Consider the following 27,927-nt stretch of genomic DNA (forward strand, 5'->3'; position numbering starts at 1 on the left):
CATTGGTCATTTTGACAATTATGTGGCGTGGGGATCCTCTTCTCCGATCCTGTCTAAAGGGAGTTCTATAAGTTTCCTGGATCTGTGTATCAACCTCTTGCTCTATGTTTGGAAAATTTTCTGCTATTACTTCCTTGAAGAGATTGTTGATCCCTTTGGTTTCACCTTCTTTTCTCTCCTCTATTCCAATTATTCTTAGGTTAGCTCTCTTAAAATGGGCCCATATTTCTTCAATGTCAGATTCCTGCTGTTGGATATTTTTTTCTAGATTGGAAACTATGCGTTCATTTTTGGAATGATCATCTTCTAAGAGCGAGATTCTGTTCTCCATGTGGTCTAATCGGTTGCTTGTACTTTGAATTGAGGCCTTTACTTCATTAATTGCCTCCTTTATCTCTTTTTGGCTCTCTCTGAGTTCTTTTCGAAGCACCTCTATTATTTCTACAGTTATTTTCCTGATTTGATCTTCTAGAAATCTCTGATTTTCTGTTTTATTGGGTTCTGTTGTTGTGGGGTTGTGGGCATTCATTGCTCCAGTGTTATTCCTCTTTCCCATGATTTCAGAAGTTTGTGCCTTCTCTGGGTTCTTCCCTTGGGTCACTATGACTTCGCTTAAGGTGCTCTGGATCTCGAGTCTGTAGTATCTCTGACCCCACTACTCCTTTACTGGGTTGTATCACAGAGTCTCCGACCCGGGGAGTCGATAGAGGCTGCTTTAGACTATGGGGGGTGCCAGGTTGGGCGTTCTCCTATGGTGTGATATCTCTGTCACCGCCACTCCCCCACTGGGTCAAGTCCCAGGGAGTTCAGTACTGGGATTTCTCCTTTGTGGCCCGCAATTTGACTCACTGTTCCTGAGTACGCAGATGTAGCTGTACTGGACTCGGTGAATTCACTGCCTCTGTATCCGGTGGCAATATGGCGCTGCTGCCACGCCCTCGGCCGTGAGGCTGGCATATTTTTTCTTCTCTGGTTTTGAGTTCCACCCTAAGTCCCTGCAGTGTGTGCTGAGCTCAGCCACTGGGAACTTTAGATGCTCCCTGCGCCGAAAGATCCCGCCTGGCTGTTCCGCTGCGGCTCACCTCAGCTTGCTGTAGCCGTCCGGTGAACTCGCTGCTGCCACCGGCAGTATGGCGCTGCTGCCGCGTCCTAAGGCATCTCCTCTTTGGCTCTGAGCTCTGTTCTCAGTCCACTTTCTCTCTGGAGCCTGGTGTTTTTTTTTTGTTTCTCTGGTGATGGTGTTTTCTGGCTATGAAAGGTGTTGATTTTGTGGTAATGGAGATTGGTTGTTAGCGGGGCTCTTAAGCCCTGCTTTTCTCGGTCGCCATCTTCCTGGAAGTCTGTTGTCTACTTCTTAATAGGGTTCTTTTTAAATTTGCTATTGGGTTTGGGGACTTTATTATAATGGTTAATCTGAATTGTCAACTTGACTGGATAATGAAACACCTAAGATTATGTGATTTGGGGTTGTTGATGAGACGACTGCCCTTTGTTGTACTGAGGTATGCTCCCTGTTCATGTAATTCATTTTGTGTGGTTATCACAAAGGATGTTAAACTTTATCAAGTGCCTTTTCTGCCATTTTGAGATGATCATATGGCTTTTATCTTTTATTCTATTGATGTAGTATATCATACCTATTAGTTTGCATATACTGATAAAATTCTTCCCTTTCTAGAACCAATCCCTCTTATAATTGTGAATCATCTTTTTATTTTGCAGTTTGAATTTGTTTGGTAGTGTTTTGTTGATCATTTGTGCATCTATGTACTCAAAAATGTTGGCCTATAGTTTTTTTATTCACATCTTTAATTGTTGCCTTGTAAAATATATTTGGAAGGATATTTCCTTTTAGATTTTATGGAATAACTTAAAAAACTAAATGTGGTAGCACATGCTTTTAATCCCAGTACTTGAGTGGCTGAGATAGGAAAATAGCAGGTTTGTAGCCAACCTACTTAGTGAGGCCCTTTGCAACTCAGTGAGACTCTGTTTCAAAATACAGAATAAAAAAAATAGGGCTGGGGTATAGCTTGGAGACAGAATGCCCCTGGGTTTCATCTGCAGTACCACAAAAAAAATAATAATAATTTGTTGTAGTTCTTCTTTAAATGATTGGTAGAACTCAATAGGAAAGCCTTCTGGTCCTGGGTTTTTCTTTTATAGTGACTTTTTATTGCTGACTCAGTCTTGTTAGTTGTTATTGGTGTGTTCAGGTTTCTATTTGTTCATGATTCAATCTTGAAAAAATGTAGGCATTCAGGAACCTGTCAATTTCTTGTAGGTTATTAAATTTGTTGTCTTATATTTGTTCATAATAATCTCTAATAATTCTATTTCTGTGGTTTCTGTTGTAATGTGTCCCTTTTCACGTCTGATTTTATTTATTTGAGTCTCCCTTCTCTCTTTTTTTAATCTATCTACGGGTATATTTATCTTGCTTATCATTTTGAAGAAACAGGCATTTTATTTATCTTTTTAAATATCTTATAATTTTAATTTAATGATTTAATTTTGACTGTTTATTGGTATTTTGTAATTATTTAACATAGGGAGATTAAAAAGAACAATTTAAATATGCACATATCACTTGGTTTTTATCCCTCCAGATTCCACCCCACTTGACCCCTTCTCCATCCCCAAACATGTTAGTGAGATTGGTAGTGTTACCTTTATACATGGACATAGCATTATTTGGTCTATTTCCTTCCTTATGCCTTCTTTCTTTACCCCATCCCTTCCCCTCCCCACATCTTCTTTCCACTATTCTATTCGTATCTCCTTTTTTTTTTTTTTTTTTTTTGGTGTGTGTGTGTGTGTGTGTGTGTGGTACTGGGGATGGAACCCAGGGGCATTATACCTCCAAGTAACACCCCTCAGCCCTATATTTTTATTCTTCTTTATTTTGAAGCAGGGTCTCACTGAGTTGCAAAGGACCTCACTAAGTAGCTGAGGCTGGCCACAAACTGTGATCCTCCTGTCTCAGCCTCCAAAATGTTGGGATTACAAGTGTGTGCCACCATGCCCAGCTCTCCTTTATCTTAAGTCCCTTTTCTTCCTTACTTTCACTCTAATTTCTCATAAAATATATATATATACATATAAATATATAAATATATACATATACATATATATCCCTTCACTTTCTGAGTCTGGCTGATCTCACTTAGCATAATGTTCTCAAGTTTCACCCTTTTTCTTTCACATTACATACGTTTGTTCTTTTTTATGGCTAAGCAAAACTCGATTGTGTGTTTATACCATGTTTTCTTTATCCATTCCTCTATTGACTGGACACCCAGTTTGGTTCCATTATTTTGGCAATTGTGAATTGTACTGCTATTAATATAAACATGTAAGCACCACAATCATATTCTACTTCATTTTGGAAAGATACTGAGGATGGATACGTCTGTGTCATAATAAAATTAGAAACCAACAGCAAGAACCACAGAGATTAGATAAATATATAAAGACTGAACAGTATGAATGATAACTGGATCATAGAACAAGTAAGAGAAGAAATTTTAAAATTCCTAGAATCCTATTAAAAGCATAATATGGAGACAGGGCTTTTTCTATATATACCTTATTTGTGCATTGTAGTCCCACACCATAATGTAGTTCAGTGTGATCGTCACATATATGCACACAGCACTTCTTGAGTTCACCACCGGCTCCATCCCCATGACCCCCTTCCCCACACACAATATTGAGATTGGCATTGGTATTCTGACGTATGTCCATGACATCAATGGAAGTGCCTCTTTTATTAATTCTTCCTTCCCCCACCACCACCCTCCCCTGTCTCCTCTCCCTCACTCTACTGGAGTTTCTCCTTCATTATCTAAACTCCCTCTTGAATCCCAATTATTCCCTCGTTTCTGCATATGCGAGACCACATATGACCCTTTACATCCTGTGACTGACCAATCTCACTTAACATAATGTTCTCCAAGTCCAGCCATTTTCCTGCAAATGACCTTTTTTTCTTCTTTATTGCGGAGTAAAATCCCATTGTATGTATATCCCATAATTTTGTAATCTATTCATCTGCTGATGGACACCTGGGCTGGTTCCATCATTTGACTACTGTGAATTGCACTGCTGTAGACATCTATTGGAGGCAGTTTTAAGAGGAAACTTTATAGCATTGACTGACCACATTTAAAAAAAAAAAATTGAACACAGAAAGATCCCAAATAAACCACCTAATAATGCAGTTCAAGGCCTTAGGGAAACAGAAACAAATTAAGCCCCTCAAATTATAGAAGATAGTAAATAATTAAAACCAGAGATTAAATTGATGAGATAGAGAAGAAAATAACAATATAAAGGCTTAATGAAACTAAAAATTCATTATTTAACAAAACAGATGAACCATTAGCCAAGCTACCTAAAAAAAAAAATTACTCAACAAAATAGGAGATAAAAAAGGTGATATCAGAACAGATAGCACAAAAATTCAGATCATTAGGAACTATATTAAAAATTCATATTTTGATGAATTGGGAAAACTAGAAGGAGTGAACAAGTATCTAGATACATATAACCTACCTAAATTTAACCAAAAGGATATAGAAAGTCTAAATAGATTAATATCAAGTAAATAAATTGAAGCAATAATACAAAGCCTTTCAACAAAGAAAACAGCAAGATCAGAGGAATTCATGAATGAATTCTACAAGACCTCTAAAGAAGAACTAATCCTAATACTCCTCCAATTATTCCATGAACTAGAAAGATATGGAATATTGCCAAACTCATTCCACAAAGCCAGTATCATCTCAATATCAAAACTAAAGAAAGGTATGTCAAGGAAAGAAAATTATAGATCAATACCTTTAATGAACATAAATAAAACACTAGCAATTCACATTCAAAACCATATCAAGAAGATTGTACACCATGACCAAGTTGGCTTTGATCTTCTGTGTTGCTTATTTAATCTTCATATATTTCTGCTCTGATCTTTTTTTTTTGCCTTCTACCAATTTTAGATTTGGGTTGTCCTTGTATTTCTAGTTAACTGAGATGCAACAATGGATTGTTACTTATTTTTATCACATTTTATTATAAATATTAATTTATATTAATTGTACACACCAATGGGTTTCACTGACACTTTCATAAAATAATATATGGTGTCATAATCACACACAACCTCTCTACTATCTCGTGTTTTGATTTTTTGCTTATCATTATCATTATTTTTTTTTTTTTTTTTTTTTTGCAGAACTAGGGATTAAACTCAAGGGCATCCTACCTCTGAGCTGCATCCCCAACCCTAGTTTTTATTCTTTTTTTTTTTTTTTTGGTGGTACTGGGGTTCCTGGAAGCCCTTCTACCTCTAGGCTACACTTCCAAATCTAATATATATATATATATATATATATATATATATATATATATATATATATATATTTTTTTTTTTTTTTTTTTTTTTTAATTTGGAAACAGGGTCTTTTAAGCCAGCGAAGCTGGCTCCGAACCAGCGTGATCCCGTCTCCACCTCCCAAGCGCGGGGATTACAAGCGTGCGCCACCACGCCCGGCTTTATTCTTTATTTTGAAACAGGGTCTCAATAAGTTATGGAGGGCCTCACTAAGTAGCTGAGACAGGCCGTGAACCTGCGATCCTCTTGTCTCAGTCTTCCAAGTACTGGGATTACAATCGTGTGCCACCACGCCTGGCTTATTATTTATGGTTTGTCTATTATAGTTTTTTTCCTTGTGATTACCCTCAAGCTTAACAAAAATATCTTTTGATTATAATAAGTTATTTTTAAATTATATTAGTAACATTATCATATGGATAAGAGCAGAAACAAAAAAGAATGAGAGAAAATATACTAATAAGAAAAACCCTCCACTTTGTTTTTCATTGCTCCTTAAATCTTAAATTTTTGATACCCTATTTTACATCTTTCTATATTGCCTATCTCTTAACATAGTAATGTAATTATTTTTGTTTTTAGTCTTTATAACATACAGCTTATTCTTATAATACTAGAGCATTCTGAATTTGTCTGTATAATTATTATTACCAGTGAGATGTATATCTTTTAATTTTTTTTTTAACTCATCATTGCATCTTTCAGTCTCAAGAATTTTTAACATTTCTTTTGGGAAAAATCTGGTGAAGATATATTATTTCAGCTTTTGTTTCCCTGAAAACATCTTTCTCTCTCCTCATTCCTAAAGGATATCTTTGCTGGGTACAGTATTCTCTCTTGACAATATTTTTCCTTCAGTATGCTGACCATCTCATGCCACTCTATCCTGACCTGCAAAGCTTCTTCTGTGAAGTCAGCTCTCAGGCAAATTGGAGCATGTACTTGGTAGGCTGAGTCAAGAGTATCGCAGGTTTACGGCCAGCCTCAGCTACTTAGTGAGGCCCTCTGCAACTTAGTGAGACCCTGTTTCCAAATAAAGAATAAAATAGAGTTGAGGGTGTAGCTCAGAGATAGAACATCCCTGGGTTCCATCCCCAGTACCACAAAAAAAAAAAAAAAAAATGGAGCATGTATTATTTATGTGTTTATTTCTTGTCTCTTGTGGCCTTGAAAATCTTCATCTTTCACCTTTGAGTGCTTGATTAAACGATGTCAAGGTAGACTCCACTGTGCTGAGTCTGACAGATGACCTTTGACCTTCCTGCACCTAGATTTGTGTATCCACCCCTGGTTTGCAGTTTTCTGATAGTTTTTCTTTGATTAAGCTTTCTAACCTTCTGGCATTCTCAAGCCCTTCTTGAACGCTAATAACCTGAATATCCGCTCTTTTAATACTGTTCAAAGTACCCATAAGCCTTCCTCATTCCTCTATTCTTTTCTGCTCCTCCAGCTATGCATCTTCAAACAGCCTGCTGGGAGCTTACTAGTTCTTCTGCTTGATCTACCCTCTACTGATGTATTCTATCCCATTTTGAATGTCACTGCATGTATGTGTTCAGCTCAAGGATTTCTGTTTTATATTTGTTTAATTGCTTCCATCTCTTTGTTAAGTTTCCCTATTAGCATATGGAAAGGCTCCTCTGTGTTCAACTTCACTAAATTTCCTTAAAGCGGCTGTCTTAAATTCTCTGTCTGAAAGTTCTCCCGTGCTGATTACGCTCTGGTCAATTTCTGAAACCTGCTTTCTTGGTGAGGTTATAGAAATCAGGTGCCTTGTCCACAATTACCACCTGTGCCCAGACACAGCGAGGCTCTGCCAGCTCTGAGCAGAGTCACAGAGGATGGACCAGCTCAAGCTCTTATGTCACACCTGTTGTCACCAAGCTGGGTCATACCTTGAGCCCACAGTGCACCAAGACCAGACAACAATGGGGTAAGACCAAGGTCTGCACTGGGACAGACCGCCTATTGCTGAGATAGATCATTGCCCAAGACACCCACAACCAACATCAGCTGAGCCTCGCTGAAATAAAAGCCTGTAGGCTGAGAACATGTGTCTTCCCTGATACAGGGGCTGCTCCAAAAGCCCCAAAGCTCAAATATCTGGCGATGGGAGCTTTTAAGATACACCCAGCATGATATTTCACCAGCCCAGCACTCATTCCAGAAAAAAGTTTTGTGCTTACCACCCTGTCCAACCTCCTAGCAAATGCAGTTTGGCCTCATGCTCTGCTGCCCAAGGTTGGGGTAGTCTTACTGAAGGCAGTTCCTGGGCCATGTAGGCTGAGGTTAAGCAGGGCCACACCTGAGTCTCATACCCTCAAGAACCTGCAGTCCCAGTAGAGAGAGGCTCGTGCCACAGCTGCAAGCAATACAGACTAAACTATAAGTCCATCCCATGGGGATATAGCTCTCTGCCTGATCCTGGAGTAGGTCTAGATCCCTAACTGCAAGCAATAGCTTGCTGTCCAAAAGTAGGAGAACTGGTGGTAAAGACTGTGTTCCCCACCAAGGTGATCCCTAAGCAGGGTTGCATCTGAATCTCACAGCACAAACTCAGGAGGAGAGCGGGTTTACCCCATGCTCATTTCAAGGCTGGAATAATACAAAATAAAACTTGAGCCTGTTTGCACCAGCACAGAGGTCTCTGCTGGTGTCGGGCTAGTCTAAAGACTCAGTGTACAATCTCTCACCTGTACATAGCACTTACAGTTTCTACCAGATGTTCGGTCCCACTGAAGCAGGCGTGATTCTGAGCTCCAGGACAAAGCCTTGTATAAATGCCCATGTTCTCCTCAGATTCTCCTTTCCTGCTCCCTATGAAGACTTGAGAGCCAGTTCCAGCTGCTGGGCAGGTTGTGGTTATTAGCCTAGCAGTATGGGTCCTGGGGCTCAGAGCTGGGTTTCACCATGTCAGCCTGGTACTGGGTTTCTTAGCCTCAGGCCTGGACTAATTCTCACCATAGTGGGAGGCAGCTCTCCTTCCCTTCTGGGCTGCTTGGAGTTGGCAGAAGTATAACAAGAGTAACTCACACATCATTTCCATTTACTCTGCTAAAATCAGGCACTGTAATCTCTCACCTTACTTCCTGGGCTCCTGTGAAGGCAGATTGAAGATCATTAGCTATTCAACTTGGTTTTCAGGTCTGGAGAAGATCAAGGGAGGGTCTTTCTCAGCCACCACCTTACTTATCTCCTAAAGAGAGAAATTTAAAGTGACAGCACTCAAGAAGGAACTTTTGCTGTCAGGCCTGTAATTTGTTAGGACAATTATTTCCCAGAAACATCTGAAGGTAATCTAGTCCATTTGTTTTACTTGTTTTGACATCTGCGGATAATGACAAGCTAGAGGGAAAGACAAGGATTGTAGCAATTAGTTAATTTGTGACTGATTATCAAAAAATAATATATGCAACTCTGTGCTTCTCCAGAGGCGACACTCACAAATGACGATGGTTGTTCACATTGCTGATGTTTTGTTGTTTTTAAAGGATTGCAGGCCCCATATGCTTGTGAATATTAATATCACTTGTTTTTTTTTTTTTTTCAGGTTGCCATAGCCACCTCGGTTCCCATGTGCCAGCAAGATAGAATGCACTAAAGCCAGAATTGTGAAGGAGCCCACATATGTACGAGCAGCCTGGGAACCATCCAACTTGAAAGGGCCCCTTCCATTTCCACAGTTCCCAGCCTTGTTTGTTTTGGTACATTGATCAAATGCACATGCTTCCAGCCCGCTCGCCCTCTCACACCTGTCTCAGCCGGCACCATCATCCTCACCGTCTCTTCTGCTACAGGGCGACCACCAGAGAAGACCATTCAGACTTAGTTTAAGCCAAATAGAAAGTCTTTATTAGCTGGCCAGCGACTACACTGCAGGGTGTTTAGTCCTGCGTACAGCCCCGATCCATTTTTCAGGGCTCTTTTTATATGTCAAAAGCACAAGCTCAGGAGTGAAGAGTTGAGGTTTTCACAGAATGGACAATCAAAAGTTTTGTTTTTTTTTTTTCCGAGTGGGTGTGCAAGTCAAGTGGAAAGTACAGAAACCAGGAACAGCATTGTGCAGGAGCTCAACAATCCATGTCGGTCCCTTCTATTGTCTACTTTTTGCTTGTTTTAAGGATAGAAAGTTCCTAATAGCCTTTCTTGCTCTGCAGGTGTAAGCCAAGCAGGAGTTACAGAAGCCAAACAGGCAGTTATGCGTGACCAGCAAGGTACCTGGTGATGAACATTCATGCCCCAAGGTCACCTTGGGGAACACCACACCATTACTGAAGCTAAGACCTAGGCTCACTTTATCACACTTCTTCATCTCCAGTCATCCTCACACACATTTCTTCATGTTACCCTTCTCATAATGCTTTCTCCACCTTCCCTGCTAAACAGAAACCTGTGAAACCTAGTTTTCCCCTGGTTGCAATAATATGAAACTCAAGTGTAAGCAGATCCTAGTGATGTGATTTTTCTCACAAGCCCCTCCTTCATCTCGTCATCCTTGTATCTTCAGAATCAGGGATAGATCAGTATTGGCATCAATCTTTTTCTCTCCTCCATGATTTCATTGTTTTCTTTTAAGAATAAGAACCTTTTCACTTTATCTCATTATACCATCATTTTCTGATCTCCCTCTTAGTCCTTTAACCTCTGAGACATTGCCACCCCACCCCATGCTTTCCTGTTTTGCTTGTCTCTTCCCATCCTCTTGAAAAACTACACATGGACTAGACTTCAGTCATGGCTGCTTCATTTCCTCTGCTCCAAAGCTATTACTTCAGTTTGTTGTTGTTGGTGTTGTTGTTGTTGTTGTTGTTGTTGATGATGATAATGATGATTTAAGTTCTGCCTATAGGTCTTGATCAAATGCTTCTTCCACTGTGATAAGCTTTCTACAATTGGACTAACATCCTCCCAACCCCATGCCATGTGAAGCTGAAGAATGTAGATTTCAGGAATGTGGTCTGTGGATTAAACTACATAGGTAAAGAGGTGGCTTTCTCTCTTACTGTTACCATGGTTCAGGTGTTTCAACCTTTCTGGGTCTCAATTTTCTTCTCTTCAAAATGGCAGTCATAAAAAAAATAAAAAGAAAAGAAAATGATGACCATAATATCATCTATGTCAATGGAGCTGCTTTGTTTTTTTTTATTTTAGGAGAGATTGACATTTTAATAATATTTAATATAAATACACATGTTTATATTTACATTCTGAATATTTGTTTATATTTCAACAAAATAGTTGAAACGATTACCCTAGAGAAAATCTCATACAAATGCACAAGTAGATATGCAGAAGAATAAATACCACAGAAATATTTGTAGTAGTAAACAATGAAAAAATATTAGAACCTTGGAGAAAAGCAAATAATCATAGGTGGCTGCTTAGAGCAAGCAGCAGAGGTGGTTGCTTCTGTTGTTTTGTATGTTTAAGCTGGGTAGTAAACATATGGGAAATTAGTTATTACATTGTGCTCCTTTTAAAAACATTTTATTTAAATTATTTAACTAAGCCAGGCATGGTGGCACACTCTTGTAATCCCCGCGCTTGGGAGGCAGAGACAGAAGGGTCACGTAGGTTCGAAGCCAGCCGCGCTGGCTTAAGAGACCCTGTTTCCAAATAAAAATATAAAAATAGGTTTGGGAGTGTAACCTGAAGGGAGAAGGGCTTCCAGAAACCCCAGTACCACCAAAAATAATAATAATAATAAAAATAAATAAATAAATAAATTATTTAACTATTTTTTATTTTAAATTTAATATTTTATTAGATTAAATACCTAAGGTAGCTCTCTAGTAAATTATTTAATTTAGAATCTCTAGGAGGGAAAGTCCTATTGAAGGATTAAAAACTATTTTTATTGACAAATCTTAACTGGATACATTTACATTATACAATGTGATACTTTAACATATGTATACAACACACAACAACTAAACCAAACTAATGAACATATTCATCTCTTTACATGCCAATATTTTTTATAGTAAGATTGTTTTTTTTTGCAGGCCTGGGGATGGAACCCAGGGGCATTCAACCTCCAAGCTACACCCCCTGCCCTATTTTTTATTCTTTATTTTGAAACCAGGTCTCACTGAGTTGCAGAGGGTCTCACTAAGTAGCTGAGGCTGTCTGCGAACCGAGATCCAATGGAGCTGCTTTGAAGATAAAAAGAGATAACTCCTGGGTATAATTTAGACTGATTAAAGTAAAATCAAACCAAACTCAGACTAGCATAAAAATCAGAAGCCCTTGACTGGCTGACTTAGCTCCAAGTCCAGAAAAAAGTCGTCTTCAGGCCCGGTTGGACTCGGTGGTTCTGCCACACGACCCAGGACCTGGTGCCTCTTTTTCTTCCTCTGCTCTGCCTTCTGATGTATCAGATTTGATCTAGGGTTAACTATCCTTCATAGTTGCAAGAGGCTATTATTGGGCTCTAGGTTTTCTTTTTTTTTTTTTTTTTTTTGTGGTACTGGGGTTCCTGGAAGCCCTTCTACCTCCGGGCTACGCTCCCAGACCTATTTTATATTTTTGAAACAGGGTCTCTTACGCCAGCGCGGCTGGCTTCGAACCTGCGCGATCCTCCTGTCTCCGCCTCCCAAGCGCGGGGATTACAAGCGTGCGCCACCACGCCCGGCTCTAGGTTTTCTAATTCAAAGTAAAGAAATGAACAAAATGACCCCTTCCAGAAGTTCCCCCAAAAATAGTGCAGAAGAACTTTTCCAAACATACTCTTAAAGTCTCCTATGGCTTTCTGTCAGAGGTGAATAGCAAGCTCTTTCCTGAACATTTGTTTGGGACAGAGAGATTTCAGGTGCTAACTGATCCAGAAGTGCTCAAGAGAGAAGCATCAGAGCACAGGGAAAGATATTAAAAGTCCTAAAAATGATCAATCTACCCATAAACTATACAAATGCAAGATGGTGATGAAGAAGGGGAAGGATAGGGGATAGCATGACATCTGCCATGGGGAGTTAAGACCTCAGCTAACGATGAGCAATTAGTAAGCATTACATTGAAATGAGCAGTTATTACTTCTCATCCTTTTTATGTTATCATTTATACAAATGCCTCTCCGTATCCTCCACTGCCCAAATTGTAAAACCCTTAAGGCAATGTGCTTCACTGATCTTTGTACCATAAACATTTTACCACTAGCATACATACTCCATGACCTGTACCCAACAGCAAAGAATAAAGCACCAATAAATGCTAGTTGAATAAATAGAATGATATTTCTACCCATCATCAAAGCCTATCTCTGACAAGATTTAGAAATTACTTAGTGTTCTTATACTCTTCAATACTGAATAAAATACATTTAAATGTTCTTTTTGTCACTCAGAACACATTCTTTAAATTTTTATTGGTGCATTTTAATTGTACATGATAGTGAACTTCATAGTGATACATTGATACATACACATAAAATATTTGGTCTCCTTACTTCCCAAACTATTCTTTCTTATGCAGAATAATATTTCTAATCCACTATTGATTATACAGGTGCAGAGAATGAGTATCTACCTTTATTATTTTATAACATATCAGTGAAAGCTTTTCCTTTACCACAATTATGTCCAATTTATTCTTTTTAGATTTTCTTTTGCAATAACTTTTGAAGAAAATGATTTCATTTGACCATCCTAGATGTACTACATAGAATATCCTGAGAAACAGAATTTGCTTTAGTCAGTAAATCTTCATAATAAAAGCTAAGAAATCTTCAAATCAGTACATTTTAACTTAGAATATGGTTTTTAAAATCACGAATTTTCAGCCAGGCGTGGTGGCGCACACTTGTAATCCCCGCGCTTGGGAGGCTGAGACAGGAGGATCGCACAGGTTCGAAGCCAGCCTCAGCTACTTAGTGAGGCTCTCAGTAACTTAGTGAGACCCTGTTTCCAAATAAAATAGAAAATAGGTCTGGGAGTATAGCCTAAAGGTAGAAAGCCTCTGGGTTCTACCCCCAGTACCACACACAAAAAAAAAAACCACAAATTTTCAGTAAAAATTCAAATATTGAACAGCATGAAGTTATAAAATATTAGCATAAGAAAAGACTTCTGTATTAAGATTAATCTCTACATGTTTTGTTTTCCGCAAGATTAATTTCATCAATTTAAACTGTCATACAAAGATACATGCCTTATTCCTATTTTTAGGGAATAACAGTACTTCTAGAGAAATTAATTTTAATACTTTTAAAACATAGGTGATATCAATTCTACAGTAAAGCAACTAGCAATTATATAGCTGTGATATTTAGAAATACTTGGTAAATGGTTCTATGAGGGTTTTTTTTTAATTCTTTATATTTTTAATGCCTTCAGGACTCCAGCGTTTCATTACCTGAAAAGTATCTTACTCTTTAAGCACATATTAAACTTGGAAATGTCTTTGAGAGAAGAAAAGTGTGTGGGAGAATATAAAACATACGGTTGTCTCAGAGTAAAGGAAGAGGAAATGTGCGTCCTCTGAATTCAACAGAAAGGTTGGCAGCACAGAACCTTTTCTTATTGTCTGCAGAGACCATGCAGTGCCTTGTAAGAGTAGAATTGATGAAAGAGTAAAGCAAGGTGCTTAGGGGCTAGAAACTAGTCCAAGCATCTGAACTTCCTGGAAAAAAAAGTAATAAATTCTAAAATCGTAATAGCACATGCACTCAGTATAGGTAGCACTACATATATAATGCCATGTTGTACATTATACAACTAGCAATCCGTATGCATAACCCATCACATTTTTATTTCACATACCTCTGAAAATGGCCACTCAGGTTTAGTTCTAGCTGCAAGCTTTTCACCCTCCAATACAAAGTAAAGCCTCAGAAAATAATGAAATCATAAAAGACAGTTGATGCGATGGAGGTAGTATATCCCTACAGAATTTGATGCCTGGACCAACTCAGTGAAGTAGATATTGTTACCTGAGGCCAAGATGTTAAATAATTTTCCTCTATGCTTCTGGGTATTGGGAATCAGGTCCCAAAGCCCCTGATGTCATTGTAAGGTGAGATCTAACCAATAAATCTCTTTCCCAAAGCAAAATCCAACAGAAAGCAGGCACCATTGATCTCACACAGCCAACTAAACAGCCAACAGACTGTGAAATATAAGGTCTTCTATTATTTCTGTTTGGATTTGCATGATGAGTCACTAAGGTGAAATTTTTGACATTCCCTCAGTAATCAGCCTGCTTTATGGAACAAAGTTCACAGGAGCTGGTACTCACTGTAGTCTCCATTATGACTTCTTTGGCAACCCTAAGTATTAAAACAGCAATGCAATCAGTACTTCAATAATGCTTATAAAGCCACCCAGTCCTAGGATATATGTATAAACAAATGAAGAGAAAATTTGTATGCCAGTTTTACGAGAATATATTTAAGTGATATGAGAATTGGAAAAGGGGGTAGGGGGAAGAACGGGAAAATTTCTCAGTTTGTGGGAGGACAAATTGGTGCAGTGTTATTAGATCTAAATTTTAAACATGCACACTTTCTTAAATGGTAATTTTATTTCTGTAAGCGTAGCCCTAGATATGTGTTTAAAACACATAGGGAAGGTTTTACATTGTTGAATAAGAAGGTAGAAAAATTAATTATAGTAAAACCATGTTGGAAATGCCCCATTTGCAAGAATGAGGTAAATCTATATAAATATGGATAGAAAAATGTCTCAATTATATTGCAAAACGAAAAAGCAGTTTGAATAACAATATATCTACTTGCATAATATGGCTTCTACTTATGAAAAGAGCATATATATTTTTTTTTCCTTGCATACACAGAAACTTTTGAAAGTACTTCCAAAATATTAATTGTCTGGGCAGAGATGGGACACTAAAGTGGCCAGACTAGGGGCAGGGGTGTTAGATCAATGTGTGATAAGACAAACTTTAACTTTCTACCTTATCATTTCCTTATTTGCCAAAATTTTTCACCATGAGAAGGATAAGAAATGTTCTTTTATCTTTTATCTTGTCTGCCTGAAGGTAAAGTGGATAGAAAGTGTCTAGGGTAAAGGCCCTATCAAACACCAGGAAACCAATGGATTTTGGTTTCTTCATTCAGATATAAAAATATAAGTGCACACAAGTACACTGACATACACACACACATACACATACACACAGAGAAAGATTTATGTAGATAAATACACAACCCCCTTTCTCCACCATCTTCTGAAACCTTATATTATATGCTTCCAACCTTTGACATATCTCCAATATCTTCCAACTTATTTCAAGGGAGGATTTAAGGGCATGACAAAGGGAAGAGTTAATTTGGGCACTGTTGTCTCCTGATACCTAGCTTAAATTTTTCAAAAGAGACAGAGTCTTGTATTTTATTTTCCATTCCCCAAACAGGAGGATAAAATCTTCCCAGATACTATCAGTGACATAGATAAACGTTTCATTCAGTTCCCTATTTCAATCAATCTTGAAAGACTGGGGTGGGAACAGTTAAAATATGCCTCTGCTATTATTGAAAACCACAAGAATGATGAAACATCATGCAAAATGATAGTGAAATTACACATGTTGAATCGGAGAGATTCTGACAGGCAGTGAGATTTATTTCTTTCCTCTGTTCCAAATCACAGAAACAGTAAAAAAAAAAAAAAAAAACATTATCTTCTGGGTAAGTGATCTTCAAAATAGGTACTGTTCCCATACCCTAGCAGTAAAGAAATTTTTAGCAAGCAGCCTACTGTATTTTTATTTATGTTTAAATCACGCAACACACTATTTTATTAATGTATTGTGAATACCATCAAAGTAAAAAATTAAAAGTAAAGTGGGTGAGATTTAAAATAAGTAGAAAATCAAATTTCAAGTATTTTTTCCATGAACAATGGAACACTGTTTCAAAGAACTCAAATGGTTGTTATGATGGTGCCTGAAAACAATTATAAAATTTGTACCCCTGAAGCATCACAATCTCAGCTATTACCCCGGTGAAATTTTTCAAGACAACTCTTGCTACTGATATTTCTCCTTAGAAGTAGGAGTACAGAATTAAATTTTTAAAAATGAATTATTCATTCAGCATGAGGAGAAATAAAACTTCATGTTTTTTAGGTGCCAAGAATTATCAAGAGCCTTACAACATCTTAAACTTAATTTTCCCATAGCTCTGTGTCCTGGTCAACATTTTCACTAATGTAATCTCCAACGATTAACCACACAAGTTGGAGGAAGGAGGGTTTCTTTACTCACAGTTTTTGGAGATGTTGGGTTCAGTTCAAGTGAGATCGGGGTCTGTGTATCTCAGGACATGGCAACCGAAAGCAGAGAGGGAGAAAAGTAAGGGCTCCACTCTAACAACATGGAGGCTGTAAGCAAGAAAGTGAAGACTAGCAAGCAAGACATTCGAAGACAAGAGCACAGTCTTTGGGGCCACAACTCAGAGACCTGCTTCCTCCAGCCACACTCTGCCTGCCTATGTTAGCGCCCAGTAAACCCCTCACAGTGGGCTTACACACTGATGAGGTAACAGTACTCATGGCTTCAGTATATCAGCTCTGAACGTTAATATATGAGGTCTTTAGGGGACAATTCTACATCTAACCAGAACGCTCAGTATGGCAGACCTTATTGCCAATTTTACAGTAACAGTTACCGAGGATTGAAGCAGCCCAATATCAGCCAGTCAGAAACTAGAAAGACACAGTATCAGACCCCTAGCTTGACCGATTTCAAAATCTGCACACTTGAGCCATGGTGGTGGCACATGCCTGTAATCTCAATACTTAGGAAGCCGAAATCAGAGGATCACAGGTTCAAGACCAGCCTCAGCAACTTAGGGAGACCTTGTTTCAAATTTTAAAAATAAAGTAAGTGTTGGGGGTACGGCTCATAAGTAGAACATCCCCAGGTTTCAATCCCCAGTACTATTACACACACACACACACACACACACACACACACACACACACACACACACCACTTAATGGGTCCTATTTACAACCTAGAAAAGGAAAATATTAGGTGTCAAAATGTATAAAAGTTTTAAATTCTGAAATCACAAAATATTACATAGTCAAAAAGACAAGAAGCAGTTTGAGAGCTATGTCTCTGATTTCTATCATCTATAGGTACAGAGGGAGGGTGAGGGAGATCTTCCTTTAGATTAGTATGAGACAGCTCTGCAGTATTTACCACAGGGAACATGGAACCCTAAGAAATTTGTAAGAAAGACTTAGGAGAATTTTTTTCATAAATTTTGAAGTTGACTGTTGATATCCTTCTTTATCCATCTTCTTGCTTTCTTTAAAAATAAAAAAATCCTCACATGAATTCTTTTTTAACTTAAAACTATTTGAAAAGTTCTTCTGCAGAGAATTTTCTCCGAGTCGGTAGTTTTCAGTAAGTATAGGTATTGGCTTCTGGGGGTTCTTTATGATTAAGATCTAGAATATCCCCAAATGCTCATGTGATGAAGACTTGGTCCCCAGCTAGTGACACAACTGGGAGGTGGTGGAGAATCTAGAGGCTGGAGCCTCATAGAAGGAAGTGGGTCAAGGGGGCCATGAGAGTAGGTCATTGAAGGTTATATCTTCCTTGCTCTTAAGTGCTGTCTCTATCTATCTATCTAATCTATCTATCTATCTCTCTTTGTATCTCTATATCTATCGCTCTTTCTCTCTCCCCTTCCCTCCTGCCAAGAGTTAAGCAGCTCTTCTTCACCGTGCCCTCTCTACCATGATACTCTGCCTTGCCACAGCCTAAAAGCAATGGAGCTGACTACTTGCCGATGGACTAAAACCATGAGCTGAGATAAACCTTTCCTCCTTCAAATTGCTTTCCTTAGGTATATTGTCACAGCACAAAGCAACATCTGGATATCTGGAGATAGGTTTGGTGGCAACAACTTCGAGTGGAGTTGCTGCTGGCATCTTTGGAGATGATGCTAACTATCCTAAACTGCACAGGACAGATCCTACAACAACAAAAATTGCCCTTCCAAAATGCCCATAGTCTTATGGCTGAGAAATTTTCTTCTAGGGAATAATCAATGATATATCAAGATGACTATCCAGATGTGTTCATCATAGTGCTATGCATAGTAGTTTAATACTCTGAGATCCATTAAATTATAGTACATCTATTCATTAGAACATTGTGGCCATTAAAATTACACTGTTTTATGATATTTACAAGTCATAAAGCAATGTGGCTAATATGATTATAGTACAATAAATATGTACACACACTTGTGTACTGTCATGGAAAATATTTCAAAAAAAATATTAACCAAAATATCAGTGTCATTTGCTACTGAAGAGTAGATGAGAGTTCATATAAAGGGATATTTCATGGCCAGTGTCTTTAAAAATATTCACGCACTATCATAGGTAGAAGGAAAAGTATGGTTAATATAAGCTATCATCTCAATAGCCATGTTAGACTCCTAAGTATTTAAGAATTTGTACCCTCTCTTTTCAAAATGTGTCATTAAAAGAGTTTTATTTTCTGACATCAAGTTAGTTAATAATAGAAAAGAGAAGCACCAGGTGCCTTTAGGATGGCAGCAGACAGAGTTCATTGGAATATTTTTATTCAGAGCCAAAATAGCACCTACTATTCTCATGCCATCGTTCTAAAAGCCTCCATTGTTATACTATGATTCAAAAGTGGAGTTACTCGCTTCCACCCACACCTAGAACAATATGATCACGACACTCTGCAAAGTGAATAAATGTTTGAAAGTTCACAAATACCTAATATTCCCATATCAGAGTGTTCTAGAAGTAGGAAGTATGATATTGTTTGCTATGCAAACTTGAAACTTCCATATTATAACATATATATTATCTATGCCCTCCTCCAGGAAAACATGCTGGTAAATTAGCCCTTATTTTAGTGACCAGCTGCCTCATTGTGACTAGGCAAATAATAATAAAGGACAGCAAGCCTTGACAAATACCATGATGTTTATATCAACCAAAAAAACCTTAGAGAGTTTTCTCCTCCTAGAACTAAACTTATAAATTCTTCTGGACTGGCCAGAGTGAAACAGAGAGACAGGGACAGAGAAGAGAAAGAGCTGAAGAAAAAATGTAGTGTGGGGGGCCCCTCTGTTTACTTATAAAAAAGCAATGATTATATATAATAAAACTGGCCTTTTTATTTTTCACTTAATAAGATTCAAATTGCTTTCCATTACATCTGGTACAAAGATCATTTTCTCCATTCCTGAAATATTAAATAAGAGCAGTATTTTCTTAACAGATACAGAAAAGATAAACTTTTTGTAGTAGTTATTCATCCATATCTACATATAATCTCAAATTGTTGAACACATATTAACTGTGATGGCACACGCTTGTGATCCCAGCATTCGGGAGGCTGAGACCAGAGGATCGCAGTTCGTGGACAGCCTGAACTACTTAGTGAGGCCCTCTGCAACTCAGTGAGACCTGAAAAATAGGACAGAGGGTGTATCTCAGAGGTAAAATGCCCCTGGGTTCCATCCCCAGAACCACAAAAAAATGGATGATAAAATAATCACATACACACACACACACACACACACACACACACACACACACCTTTATTCTCTAATGTAATCTTACTGAAATAATAGCATACGTATACATGTATATCTTCTTTAAACCCTAACCAGTATTGGAAAATAGAAAGTATTCCATTAGCAAAATAAACTTTAAAAAAATTTAAAAGCAGAGAGTAAACTGAGTTAGACTGATAGAAGAGTCCAAGTAAAAAACAATACAAGAAAGGGGCATTCTAGAGCCACTTTTTTCCCAATGTTGATGCAAAGAAATACTAAACTGAATCCACAGCTCTGAAGTCAACAACAGGAGTTGGGGCCATCCTCAGAATAATTAATGAGTGGGCCAGTGACCTTCATCTGGCATAATGTATGTATGGGAATGTTTATTACAATATATGATCCCAATCAAACGTGTTGCAGAGTGGGAAAGTGTGCGTGGTGTGTGTGTGTGTGTGTGTGTGTGTGTGTGTGTGTGTGTGTGTGAAAGTGTGCGTGTGTGTGTGTGTGTGTGTGTGTGTGTGTGTGTGTGTGTAGGGAGAAGTAATCCCCCCCACCCACACAGACAGACAAACAGAAAAACCGTGGATTCTTGTCCTAAGCTAAGAATAAGTATTCATCGCTTGGACCATTGCTGAAGATTTAAAGGAGTTTATTAGAAAGATAGAAATACAGAAAATAGAAATACAGCCCCTTGCCAAGATGGCATGAGGGGATGACTCGAATGAGTACACCAAAGGGCTTACACGTGGACTTGGCCTTTTATACCCATGACCTCCATCTTGTTTGCGTGACTCTGACGTAGTGAAGGTCCCTGTTAGGTACCTCCCCTAGCGAGGTGTGGTGAGGTGTCTCCTTTCTTGGAGCACAAGGTCAAACCCTGCCCCATCCTCCCTAGCTCATCATGCAGATCTGTCTTTAGAAAGAGGAAGCCCTAGCTCTCCTCTATTGACTTGTTAAGTACTTTGAGCTAGGTTGATTTACACTGGAATAGATGCCTGTTTTTAGGCCAAAACCAAGTCCTTTTTTTTATCCATGTCTGCCTCCATTTTAACACAACTATTTTGAAATATACCAATTATTCTTTTGAAATATATTAATAATCAGAGCTTCCCCAAATCTTCCTAGGCCATTCCCCATACTGGCACATTACACAGTAAAGAAGAGCTCTCTAAATCTGTGCGGTCCAACAGAGCAGCACATAAGTGCCAGTGGCTTCCATATTGGACAGCTCACCTACAGACTCCATGTCCCAACTCTAAACAAAGTTGGGTATCTGTAGAAATTCTTTTTTTCTTTTTTTGAAGGACTGGGGATTGAACCCAGGGGCATTTTACCTCTGAGCTACACCCCAAGCCCTATTTTTATTCTTTACTTTGAAACATGGTCTAGTTGCAGAGGGCCTCACTGAGTAGCTGAGGCTGGCCACGAACCTGCAGTCCTCTTGTCTCAGCCTACCAAGTACTGAGATTACAAGTGTGTGCCACCATGCCCATCTTAAAGACATTCTAAATTGACAAAAGTAGAGAGTTTCATATTGCCACCACCCTCCATCCATGCACGCTAAGAAGTATAAGGTCTATGCCCTTGTAGAGATTATTTACAAAATCTACCCATTACTGTGACAATTCTGTTGCCTAAACAAGTAAACTAAACCACTGAGCAGCTCCCTGCCACTGACTCTTAACTGCCAAGTCCATCTTTTATGTGTATATTTAGGAGGGGGATAGAATTCCAAATATCCAAGGGCAATAAAAACATGACTTAGAAAAATGGAAATGGACCTAAGAGGAAAGAAACATTATATAAGCAACATAAAATATTTTAGAAAGTCAGATTTTACAGAAGATATTTTATATGTAAAATAAGAAGGCAAGATTTCTAAAAGTCATTAAAACTCAAAGTATTTGACTTGTGATTGCAAAAGTGATTGTCCAAAAAAATGTAGAAAAACAAAATAAAGTAGCAGGATACCAATAACTTGTTTTTGGAAAGATATAAACATTGATTGCTTTTAAGCATTTTTTTTTGCGGGTTTGGGGATGAAACCCAGGGGCATTTGACTCCAAACTACAACCCCTGCCCTATTTTTTATTCTTTATTTTGAAACAGAGTTACACTAAGTTGCAGAGGACCTCACTAAGTAGCTGAGGCTATCTGCGAACCGCGATCCTCTGGTCTCAGCCTCCCAAATGCTGGGATTACAAGCGTGTGCCACCATGCCTGGCTTGATTTTAAGCATTTTATAAAAACATGTTTAAATATATTTATTACAATTTCAGAGGAATTTCCTAAATTTTATCTATAAATAGAAAAAATAGAGGAAAAACTTGATTTCTTTCATAAAATAGAAGATAAGAAAAAACAGGAACCATAAACAGAAATCACTAAATATTAAAAAGTAATAACCCTGTATCCTCTAAGAATAAAAATTATATAAAATCAAGTTTTTAGAGTACTTGAAGGCTTAAGGCAGGAGGATCATAAGTTTAAAGCCAGCCTCAGCAAATTAGCAAAACTCTGTTTCAAAATAAAAAATGAAAAGGGCCAAAATGAGGCAAGAATGGTGGCAAAATAAAAACAAACAGAACAAACAGAAAGCAAAAGGCAAACAAAAAATTTATGCTCCCAATAATGCAAAATAAAAATGTATAAATTAACACTCAAAAATATAAAGAAAAACCATAAACATCATAAACACATTTGTGCTGACATTGGAAAATTGCTTTGGTATTAATTTCAAAATGTAAAAAGTGGTTAGGGCCTGGGTACTGCACAGACACTCAGGCAGGGAGGGGAGGCTGCTGTTATCATGCAGAGTTTCCCTCACCAGAAGTGATTACCAAATACACAAAAGCCTTGTAGCCCAGGGCCTTCATATTTTAAAGACAAGCTTACATAATAATTCTAACTGATAGGCTAAGACTCCCCAAGGATGCAGGAGAATAGTACAGGCATATACCATGTGACCCCTGACTTTGTTAACCAAGTAACACATCTTCATAGTGACAAAGGCTTGCACCAGAGATAATGGGTGGGCCTACACCTGCGATCTGGTCAGGGGCAGATAAAAAGACTTGGTCAAGCAGGATGGAAGATAATAAATCCTCATAATCATACCAAAAGGCTTGCAGGAAGATAATGGGCAGGCCCAAACCTACATCAGGAGCAGATAGAAAAACTATCTATTGGTTAAGCAGGATGGAAGATAAGGAATCCTTATAAAAACTGTTCTATGTTCAAAAAAAAGTTCAGTGTCTTACCTTCAAGGCATTCCACTGCATTTATCTCTCTAATGCAGTACTTTATTATTCTGTCCCTTTTTTCTACCTTTGTAATAATAAAATTGCTTAAGCTTGCTGCAGTATAGTTCTGGCTATTTTTTCTATAATAAGAACAAGAACCCACATCAACATCTCAAACCATTACAACATTGACACTTTACGTAGTTCTTTAAAATAAAACAGATCAAGTAATAAAATATTGTGAAAGAAAAAAAACATTTCAGTACCGATAAGTTTCTTATTCTTAAGAAAAAGAGAATACGTAATGGTTTTATGTTCACAGAAACTAATTATATTCTAGAACTCATCCAGAAGTCATAATTTTCAAGAATTAGAGAGTATGTGGCCACATTACCTGATGATGACATAATTACAAATTAAGAATTTTTCAAGGAAAAAAACCAAACTTTTCATAAAAGAAATAGATCTCCCATTTAGAATTACAAGTAAATTATGTAGACATATCCCCTTGAGGAGTCTAACTCCCTTCCTTGTATGTGTGGACTACACTTAATGACTTGCTTTCAAAGATTTAAGGGTATGGTAAAGTGGAAAAAGTATATTGGAGATCCTTACAGGCAGGACTTCAATCAAATGATTCTAATTAACACAATAGGTGGTAAGTTTTTGATAGTATATTCCTTTGATATGATATAATGCTAATGGCACTTCAGCTCTGTGATCTTTCTTCCATAATCATATGCTAATTTTGAGAAAAAGCTCAAATTTATGAACATTCTACAAAAAAAAACCTGACCTCAAACTTATCAAGTTCATCAAACACACACAAAAAAAAAGACTGAAGAACTGGAACTTTCACAGATCAGAGGAAGCCAAGTAGACATAAAATGTGATGCTCTGAGCCGGGCGTGGTGGCGCACTGCTTGTAATCCCAGCATTCAGGAGGCTGAGACCGGAGGATCGCGGTTCGCGGACAGCCTCAGCTACTTAGTGAGGCCCTCTGCAACTCAGTGAGACCCGGTTTCAAAATAAAGAATAAAAAATAGGGCAGGGGGTGTAGTTCGGAGGTCGAATGCCCCTGGGTTCCATCCCCATACCCGCAAAAAAAAAAAAAAAAAAAAAAAAAAAAAAATGTGATGTTTTGGGCAGGGTTCTAGAACAAAGGACTTTATGGAAAATGTACTATTATCATCCTCTTAGCTGGGACAAATGTTCCCAGTAACCTAGGATTTTATCAATAAAAAAAAGTGGGTGAGGAGTAATGGGAACTTATTATCTTTGCAACTTTTCTATAATTCAAAGATATTTATAAATTAAAATTTACAAAAAAAAATGTACTTCAATAAAAATAAATTTAGAAGTATAATAAAAAAATCTGTCCCATATATTCAAATTCTAGGTGAAAGTGAACTTAAGAATTAAATTCAATAGATAATAAAAAAAAAGATATTGCAAACAATTTGGAACAACAATTTAATGACTGAGATTAAAGGAACTAATTTTTGAAAATGATCCCATATGCTTGAAACAAGATGAAACAGAAAATATGAACAGCCCTGTTTGAACGCATTTTATTAACAATAATCCTCAAATCTGAGTCCAGGCAATGTCACTAATATAATTTATTGCACATTTAAGTAAGAAATAATATCAACCTTACACTAATTTTGTCATAAAATAAGGGAGATAAAAGCAGTTCACAACTGTTTTGTGAAACTGGTATTTCCTTATAGCAAAACTTGAAAGATACATGACAAAAATGTACAGGTCATCATTTTTCTAAAATATGAATACAAATAACCCTTTTTAAAAAACTCAAATTGCTTTCAGTCCTATGTTAAAAAAAAGAATGCATCATTGGTAAACAGTGTTTATCTGACATATACAAAGTTATTTTAACATTTGAAAAGGAATCACTATAATTTTCTATGTTCAAAGTAAAAAATAAAATATGAAAGATCATCTCAATAAATGAAGAATGATAAAAATATTAAGTAAAATGGATTATTCTTTCTATTGGAATACACTTTATAAAAACTGTGGAATTTGTAAAAAATTTCAGTAGACTAATTAGCATACAGAGAATTGAAAGTAATTAATGACACACCCATGTTATGGGAACACATTTTTCCAAACCTTCAAGTGACATATAATTTTTTGCTATAAACAGTTTCAGACCACATAAAAAGGTTAAAACTTCACAGTTCACTTTATAAAACAATAATAATTTTGATATGAAACTAAACCATAGAGTAATAAAAAATTATAAATAGCAGTGTTTGTGAGGATAAAAAGTCATTAGAAAAATGAGTATAGTAATATACTAGAATAATAATCAATTGGGATGGATCCACATATAGGAATATAATCAAATATTAGAAAATTACATAAGAAAAATAGATGGCTGGCCTCCCTCACTACAACTATTAGACTTTTTTTTTTTCTGGGTCTGGGGATGGAACCCAGGGGCATTTGACTTTCGAGCTACACCCCCTGCCCTATTTTTTATTCTTTATTTTGAAACCGGGTCTCACTGAGTTGCAGAGGGCCTCACTAAGTAGCTGAGGCTGTCCGCGAACCGCGATCCTCCGGTCTCAGCCTCCCGAATGCTGGGATTACAAGTGTGCGCCACCATGCCCGGCTACTATTAGACATTTATCTGGAGATTCTAGTTATTACAAATAAAAGAACAAAACTGTTTAAAATTCAAAGATGGTTGGACTCGATGGCACATGCCTATAATCCTAGTTTTAAAAAGCTGAGACAAGAGGATCCTAGGTTCAAATCCAATCTCAGCAAATTAGGTAGGAGACCCAGAGCAAATAAAAAGGACTGGTGGAATAGATTGGAGGTAGAATACCCCTGGACTCAATCCCCAGTACCAAAAAAATAAAACAGAAGATGATAAAACTATTCCATAGCAGATTCATAGTTAATCTTTTATAGATCAAGATACCTAAAACAGTAGTTCTTTTTTTTACTTTTATTGGTGCATGATAGTCTCACACAATAATGTAGTTCCCAGTGACAGTGACATGCATGCACGCCGCACTTGGTTGGCTTTCCTTGGCTCCCTCCCCATTCTCCCTTCTTATACAAGATATTAAGATTGGCATTGGTATTCTCACATATGTACATACTGTCGATGGAAGTCCATCTTCATTGATCTTCCCTCTCTCCCCTCTCTTTCCCCTAACCCACTCTCTTTTCCCTAGCTAGCTCCACTGGAGTTTCTCCTCCATTACCTGAAATCCCTCTTATATTCCAATTACTCCCTAGCTTCCACATATGAGAGAAAACATATGACACTTCACTTCCTATGATTGGCTAATCCATTTTCCTGCAAATGACATAATTTTGTTCTTCCTTACTGCCTAGTAGAACTCCATTGTGCGTCTATCTCATAATTTTTAATCCATTCATCTGTCGATGAACACCTGGATTTGTTCCATAACTTGGCTATTGTGAATTGTGCTGCCATAAACTGCATGTATTACTATAATGTTCAGGTTTCAATCCTTTTGGAGAGATATCAGAAGTGGTATAGCTGGATCATATGGTGGATCCATTCCTAGTTTTCTAAGGAATCTCCACACTGATCTCCAGAGAGGATGAACTAGTTTGTAATCTCACCAACAGTATAGAAGAATTTCTATTTCCCTACATCCTCACCAGCATTTATTGTTGTGATTGGCATGGTGATTGGTATTACATGGAATCTCATTGTAGTTTTGGTATGTATCTCTCTGATTGATAATAATGTTGAAAATTGTTTCATGTATTTTTGGCCATTTGTACTTCTTTTGCAAAGAGTAGGATATGAATGTTCTCATCACAAAGAAATGATGAGTGTCTGAGATGACATATAAACCAGAGATTCTAAATTAATCATTATACAATGTATACACATACTGAAATATCAGCCTGTATACTTTAAAGAGGAACTATTATTATCTTTTAATTAAAAGTATTTTTAAATACATCAAAATAAGCCAGGCATGGTGGCACATACCTATAATCCCAGTACATGGGACAATGAAAAAGGAGGATCACCGTTCAAGACCAACCTCATCAACTTAATGAAACTCTCAGCAACCTAGACAGATCCTTTTTCTAAGCAAACAATAAAAAAGGGCCAGGCAAAGTTCAGAGATAGTATGTCTCTGGATTCTATCTCTAGTAGCATAAAATTATAAAAGAAACAAACAAACAAAGGAGGGAGGGAAGGAAAGAAAAAAGAGAAGGAAAAAATAGACCAAAACTAGAAAGAATATCTAGAAAAAATACCTAAGGGAAAAACAGTACTAAATGCAACTATAGCAAAGAGGAATTAAGACATTATAAAACCTCAATAACTAAATCAATATGATAGAAGCACATGAGAGATAAAGGACTAGAATAGTGTATAAATAGGCCAAATGCATACAGGATTTTAATAAATGTTAAATAACATCTCAAATCAATACAGAAAAGATGGTTTGTACAATAGTAGTGATTTGGAAAATCAGATACATCTTATACATAGCTAAATTCTAAAAAAAAAAAAAAAAATTCTGAAACATGAAAGTGTTAGGAGAAACCATCCACAAATCTTTCAAACTAGAGAAGATATGACAAATTATGACATTATACCAAAAAGTAAAACTAGATTATAAACAAACTAAGCAAATGTATTTGCAAATAGTATTATAAATAATACTGAAATAGTTCTCAAGTATGTGAAACATAGGAAAACATCCATGCATAGCGTAACATTGCCTCTTCAGCAACAC

Source organism: Muscardinus avellanarius (assembly GCF_963383645.1).
Source record: "Muscardinus avellanarius genome assembly, chromosome: 7".
In the NCBI taxonomy this organism is placed as follows: domain Eukaryota; kingdom Metazoa; phylum Chordata; class Mammalia; order Rodentia; family Gliridae; genus Muscardinus; species Muscardinus avellanarius.